This window comes from Scylla paramamosain, unplaced genomic scaffold (assembly GCF_035594125.1).
Source record: "Scylla paramamosain isolate STU-SP2022 unplaced genomic scaffold, ASM3559412v1 Contig9, whole genome shotgun sequence".
Taxonomy (NCBI): Eukaryota; Metazoa; Arthropoda; class Malacostraca; order Decapoda; family Portunidae; genus Scylla; species Scylla paramamosain.
Window position 1 is genome coordinate 1,613,158 of NW_026973674.1, and position 7,651 is coordinate 1,620,808.

The window sequence follows — 7,651 nt, forward strand, 5'->3', positions numbered from 1 at the left end:
AAGTAAAAAAAAAAAAAAACGAGTCTACCAGTGTACGAATTTCCGGCTGCGTATCATGTCTCAGATGGTTAGGTCGTGCAGCAGTGGGGCGGGGAGGAGTTCTGGTGTGTAGAGTTGTTATGCTCAATAGTTCATGGTTGTATAGAGGCATCCGTTAGCACAGCTTGAACACTGCCATAACTTCTTTATTACAAGCGTTTGGACCTGTCAAAATCATTACAATAAACACATAGCCCAAACAATTTTATTTTATTTTTTGTATCACCTTAAGTACCCAAACATCATTAATAAGTAGATCAATATGAAAATTGAGAATGGATGTATGTAGAATTCACCATATGCTAAGTACAAATAAAAATCAATCATATAACCAATCAACCACATTGATTTCCACTTATAATAATCATTAGAATTATAACTCACAGCGGTAGCTCCAGCCGCATATGGATTGCCTCCATAAACTTTCCGAACCAGTAGTTGGATTCATAAACAGCATAACAGAATAATCCCAAGTCTTGAATAAATATTACATTCAGTGATCCATCACAACACACTTCAGGTTAGGGCGGACAGCAACTAACCCTGACTGACCGTTCGTCGCCACCTCATCACCCTGCTGCCACCTCACCTCACCTCCCCACTGCCACGTCACAAAGACGTATAGCTTGCGGACCGTGTACAGAGCTTAATTCTCGTCTACATAAATTTCTGATACACGAACTAATTTAGAAATAAACACATAAATAAAATAATTGATATTCCAATTATCATCAGACTGATGATACACTCCATCCCATAAGCAAAGAAATGCCTATGTACATTGTTCCTCAACAGGGAGTAGAACTACTAATTTATGAACGGACCTCTTTACCATCATATCAGGTTCACCTTCATATTTCATGCCAGGTTTAGGATTTTTGTATCTTACAATCACGTTCCTTACTTTACCATCCTGACTCGGAGTTACCTCTACTATTTGAGCCAGTTTCCATTTTCCTACCACTGCATTACTATCTTGTAACAGAACAAAATCTCCAGTTGCAACATTTCTTTTAGATACGTGCCATTTCTGTCTGACTACGAGAGTAGGAAAGTAATCACGTTGCCACCTCCTCCAAAAGTTTGACATAATATTCTGGATAAACTTTAATCTAGGTTTTGGGTCAATAGTATTAGTCCACGTTCCACTGGGAACTTTAATGCTTGTCCTTCCAAGAATAAGATCATTGGGACACAAATAACTTCGAAGTCAGTTCCGGGCTTAATACCAATTGGTCTCTCATTGGTAAGGTTAGCTACTTCAAACAACGCAGTCTGTAGTTCTCCGAACGTTAGGGTGCTGTCTCCAACCGCCATCGTGATGGATCTTTTTATCACCTTTATTAGAGCCTCGCTACATCTATTTTGCCGAGGGGCATTAGCAGCTTTGTTAAAGGACCAAGTCATACCTTGATTTCATCCAAACTGCAAAATATCTGACATATTGCAAGTGCTCATCATTTGTCTAAGTTCCTTATTAGCTGCAACCAGCTGACTTCCTCCATCAGAATGTATCATTTTGGGAAATCCCCTCAGAGCTACAAATCTTTTGAAAGTGGTTAGAAAATCCTCTGTGCTGTAACCTTCAGTCAAGTCAACGTGAACTGCTCGGCACATAAGACAGTTGAATATTACTCCATATACTTTGCGCTTTGTTCTACGCTTGACTGTGTCTTTAACAAAAAGGGGACCAAACAGATCAAGGGATGTGTGGTAAAATGGAGGAGAAGGCTTCAGTCTTTCTGGTATCAATTGACCCATTTTCTGACCTTCACAAATCTTGTTCCACTTTCTGCACTTCACACATTTATTCTTGATAAATTTCATTTCTCTACGAACACCAAGAATCCAGTATTTACTTTGCAGTTTGGCCAAAGTCACATCAGTTCCAGCATGATCAATGTTATGTAAATGCTTAATATATAACTTGGAAAATGGATGCTCACAAGTAAGAAGGGTAAAGCTATTATAGTTCCAGTTGTCTTTGAGCCATTTCGATATTCTCTCCCCAACTACAATAATACCTTCATCATTTATGCTAGGACCTAATATTTGGTGTCTGGTATTCCAGTCAGAGGAAATATCCTTTTGCACTTCCTTAACCCATGATGTTTCAGCGAGATTTAGCATCTCAGCAGATGGATTGGTAAATATGGCTTTGAAGGATTTTTTTCTTAACACCGCGAATACTCTGGCGGTTACTGTAATAAGTTTGTTATAACTACTGTATTTCCCTATTTTCATTATACTAAGGTTCAGATTTGGAGATTTTTTTTGTTAAGTTACATAAGAGAGTCACGCCCACTCTATCAGGCAAAGATTCTTCGCTAAGTGATTTACTAATGGGCCAACTTGTCATTTGATGCCTTAAGTAGTCTGGACCATTTTGCCATACTGACCCCTTTCCTAAGCAAGTAGGGGGAGAGGGCCTTAGATCAGCAGGGTTGTCCTTTGATTTGACCCACCACCACTCATTCGGACTAGATTTTGTCTGAATCTCTGCAATTCTTATTGCAACAAATGTACTGAATCCATATGATTCTTTCTGTATTTGTGCCCTCACAATAGCAGAGTCTACAATGTGAACAACATAATCAAATGTCCAGTTAAATTCTTTAACAATTACCTCCCTTAGTCTACATGCTAAAACAGCTCCACACAATTCCAGTCTTGGAACCGTTAGTTGCCTGGAAGGAGCTATCCTACCTTTAGCTGCAATGAGATTTGCCTCATAATTGCCAGATCCCAGTTTCCACCGAATGTATGCACAAGTACCATATGCTTGAGTGCTACCATCAGAAAATACAACAAGTATTGGGTTTCCTATAGCAGATGCAGGTCTTAGACATCTCCTAAGGAAAATGGTTTCTAAATCATAAAGTTCTATGAAGAAGGACTTCCATGTTTCTCTTTCATCATTTGATAGTGGGTCATCCCATCCCCTTCACTTCACTTCGTCACCTAAGGTAGAATTACCGCTTTGAGTCACCAATTTCCTCATCATTAATTTAGCTTTTAATGTGAAAGGTGTAATTAGTCCTAGTGGATCATAAACTGAAGCAATCTGACTCAATATTATTTTCTTAGCACATCTGGAAGCTTGGCTGTAATATCTCCTCTAGTCAAGCCAGGCCCTATGTGAACTTTACGTCGCTTTTCAGAAAAAATTCACACCTAACTTTGTATGTGAAGTCATCTTCCTTTGCATTCCAAATCAATCCTAGATTTTTTTCTTTATCAGTGGAATGTAGATTGACATTACTAAATGCAGTATTTATACCAGAAACTATCCAGTGCTTTATCTTGAAGTTTCCAGATGACAACACTTTCTCAGCATTCTTTATCAAATCATAAGCTTCAGCCTTTGTGTCTGTAGAATATAATATGTCATTTACATAGGTGTTATTGATAATCATATCCGCTACTTTAGGATAGTTGTTTACATTAATTTCAGCAGTATGTTTCAAAGCCAACATTGCTGTAATTCCACTTGGATTATCGCCGAACGCTACAGCTGTAAGAGCATAATGGTCGGGTACATCTTTTAGTCTCATATCTCTCCAGACGAACCTGTGAGTGTGTTGATCTAATAAACTGAGTTTGATAGTGTGGTACATTTTGCTGATGTCACCAACAATTGCAATCTCTCTTTGACGAAATCTAAATAAAACAGTCAACTGATTATTGAAGACATTCGGACCTTTACACCAGTAGTCGTTCAAGACATGACCCATATGTGATGCTGATGAATTAAAAACAATTCTGAGAGGTGTTGATAGTGAATCAGGTTTATGGACCTCATGATGCTGCACGTAGTGAATAGGACCATTATAAGTTTGCTGTTCTGTTTCTGATAATTTCCTGCATACATTTCTGATGACCATGTCCTCTATTTGATCCTGATAAGATTTGGAATAATTAGGACCTAATTTAGCAAGTCTTTTCTCTGTTGATTTCATCCTAGCAATAGCTACTGAAATATTATTAGGCAAAAGTCTTGGGTCTTTTACCCAGGGATACTCCACCGTCCACTGGCAGTTTACTTCATCATAATATAATCCCTTTTTTATGATGGCTAATTCCTTTTCTTCATTTATAGTGTAATCATTATTTGCAATAACACATTTGCCACACTTATAATTACCAAATTTGGGAATACAGTGAGTTCCTAGATTGTCTACATCAAAGAAATTGTCAAGACTCGCCTTAATGCTGGATTTAGATTCCCCTAATATATCATTGACATGAGAAAAGTTAGCCAAATGACTCACTCTGACACTAACGTGGCTATTACTCTTACCACGGGATTTAATACGGGGGTGAGATCCTCTGATACAAAATCCGAACCGATTCTGCATTAACTGCCATTTACCATTTACCATTTGCCATTTACTCCTACAACAGTGGCCAATAGTTCGCAATTGTCAGCACCTACAAGTAGATCAATACTTCCACTGGGTCTTTCAATGTCACAATGTGATATATTGTGCTCTTCAAACAGGCTGACAACATCAGAGACGTCCACCTCCATTAGGTTAGAAGATATTTCCTTCATTCCTACTGCTCTTATGAACAATTCGTTTCCATCCTTATCTGTGAGAGGGAGTATGTATTCTTTGCTAGGGAATTTTTCAGTTATATTGCCTACTTTTGTCATTGATAGTTCTATGTCTCTGCTCTCTAATCCAAATTTTGAAGCAAGCGCGTGCGTTATGATCGTTATATCAGACCCTGAATCCCAGAGTGTCGTTACAGGTCGTCCCTGACTGAATACTTTACTGATCATTAACAGTGTCTTTCTAATCAATGGTGTATTTTGCCTTTGACTTGTGCTGTGAAACATAATTCCCTCTACGTGAGCTCGATGCAGCATGTTGTGATGAGGTCTGCTACAGCGGATGTTATTGTTCCCTTTAACATCACATGTTTTTTTCAAGTTACATTGACTTGCTACATGAACTCCTCTGAGGCAGTTGAAACAGATACCATTCTTCCGCAGAGCATCAATCTTCCCATAATTATCTAACCTTTGAAATGTCGTGCTCTCCAAGATATCATGATTATCAGTACCATGAAACCAGCAGTTATACTTAATTGTGTCTCCTGCATGCGAATTTTGACTACCACTATTCGTCATACTCGTCACAATGTTGACTAAATTGGTCATACATTGCTCTAGTTTCTTACTCTGGCATTCTTTATTTTCCTGAAGCCATTCCATTATGTCACCTGAATCATCCCGCAGCGATCCTGCAACATTATGCACATTAGATTTGTCTACATTTCCTGTCACTCGTATACTGGAATCCATATACTCAAGTACTCTCTTCTCTCTTAGTAAGAATTTAAGCAGCTCATCAAAAATTTGATCAGAGTCAGTGATGCTTTCAGCTAGTATGACCCATTCCCGTTTTTGTGTCATAGGGAAGATTTTTTTTCGATGATTCACTGTGTTACTTGTCTTCATTTCAACTGTTAGGTTCATCCTTTTCAGATCCAGCCAACATCTTTCCACCTTTTCGACCATTTTCACAAATCCTTTGGTATTTCCATCAGCAAGTTTTCTTAATGTCTTAAGATCACAGAGAACTATATCAACAATCTTCTTGCTGTTACCATACCTTTCATTAAGTCTCTCAAACATTTCATCATAGTCAGTTTCTACACCTTTGACAGTTTTAAGTGCTTCACCTGTCAAACATTGTTTCAAAGCGAATGGATCTTTCCCGAATGAATCTTTCATTAACATTTCAAAATCTGCCTTGAATGTTGGGTATTCGCGTACGTCGCCATCAATCATAGGAGGTTTCAACGCTTTAACTTTCACTTTTTTATCACCCGCATTATTTACCTCTGATAGCTGATCCAGATTTTTAGCCAATAATATGTGATATTCCTTCCTTTTTCTCTCTAAGTCAATGATATTATATTGATCTTCTTCATCTAAAACTTTGTCCTCAGCACCAGTTACACTCAAAAAGTCTGTATACGCTTCATGGGCACTTTCGACTTCCTTATAGACACGACTAACCTCATCTTAATTGTGTTGTAGCACTGGTATAGGATCCTCTTGCAGTACACTCTCCTTGAAAATGTTGCTCTTCCTGGTAAACTTTCTCTTGGCAGTGCTTCGTTGTATCTTCAGTTCCTCCATCTTCCCTGAATCCACTTCTGCCATCTTAGAGCGCTGTCCAAATGAACAGAGGCATCCGTTAACACAGCTTGAACACTGCCATAACTTCTTTATTACAAGCGTTTGGATCTGTCTAAATCATTACACTAAACACATAGCCCAAACAAAGTTTTTTTTATTTTTTGTATCACCTTAAGTACCCAAACATCATTAATAAGTAGATCAATATGAAAATTGAGAATGGATGTATGTAGAATTCACCATATGCTAAGTAAAATTAAAAATCAATCATATAACCAATCAACCACATTGATTTTCACTTATAATAATCATTAGAATTATAACTCACAGCGGTAGCTCCAGCCGCATATGGATTGCCTCCATGAACTTTCCGAACCAGTAGTTGGATTCATAAACAGCATAACAGAATAATCCCAAGTCTTGAATAAATATTACATTCAGTGATCCATCACAACACACTTCAGGTTAGGGCGGACAGCAACTAACCCTGGCTGACCGTTCGTCGCCACCTCATCACCCTGCTGCCACCTCACCTCACCTCCCCACTGCCACGTCACAAAGACGTACGGCTTGCGCACCGTGTACAGAGCTTAATCCTCGTCTACATAAATATACTGATACACGAATTAATTCAGAAATAAGCAAATAAATAAAATAATTGATATTCCAATTATCATCAGACATATGATACAATGGTCAAATACAGTGGTAGATGAGTGGAACGGACTCAGTAATCATGTTGTTCGTGCTAGAACATTAGGGAGCTTTAAGAGAAGATTAGACGGGTTTATGGATGGGAATAATAAATGGAAATAGGTAGGTATATTTCATACAGGGACTGCCACGTGTAAGCCTGGTCGCTTCTTGCACTTCCCTTATTTCTTATGTTCCTATGTTCACTCGAAAACAAGGAGAGTCAACCGGCGATGTGTAACAAAACACAACATGGTGCAAGACACATTACTGAACTGAAGCCAAGCCTGCCCACCAATACTCACACCCACACAACCAATTTCTTCCTATTTCCTTCTTAAACCTAAATTTTTCAAGCTTGAACCCGTTATTTCTTGTTCTACCCTTTGAGTGTGTCATTTTTTTGCTGTACAAGGAAAAATGCATCTTGCCATGTAGAGGATGGTTTCATTATCACAAGTGATTTGAATGCCCGCTTAGGAAAAGCGGTAAAGGAGTTGCTTAATCATGTAATGAAAGATGGTCTTATCTCGTGCGCCTTACCGACATTGATAAAACAACATTTTGAGAGTATTGTGATCCATGTTGGTAATGATGTTTGACTTGAAAGTAACGCGAATTAATCTGTTGACAGACTATCACATGAAATATGTAAGTGTGCTGTTAGTTGTAAAGTTAACAGAAGTCAGGTTACAGAAAACAAAAGGGATAACTTGGGTGAATGGGAGAGATTGCTGGAAGATAAAGGTGATGGAAAAATTTGGC

At 38.3% G+C, this 7,651-nt stretch overlaps 1 long non-coding RNA gene across 1 annotated transcript; it reads right to left on the minus strand.

Annotated features, from left to right (window-relative positions):
* LOC135096905 (uncharacterized) lies at nt 1-7,312 on the minus strand. The gene is made up of 2 exons (XR_010265149.1): nt 6,522-7,312; nt 1-6,226 (listed from the first exon to the last, which is right to left on the minus strand). It is a non-coding gene; the product is annotated as an uncharacterized LOC135096905 (long non-coding RNA).
* Between the last annotated feature and the right edge of the window lie 339 nt (nt 7,313-7,651).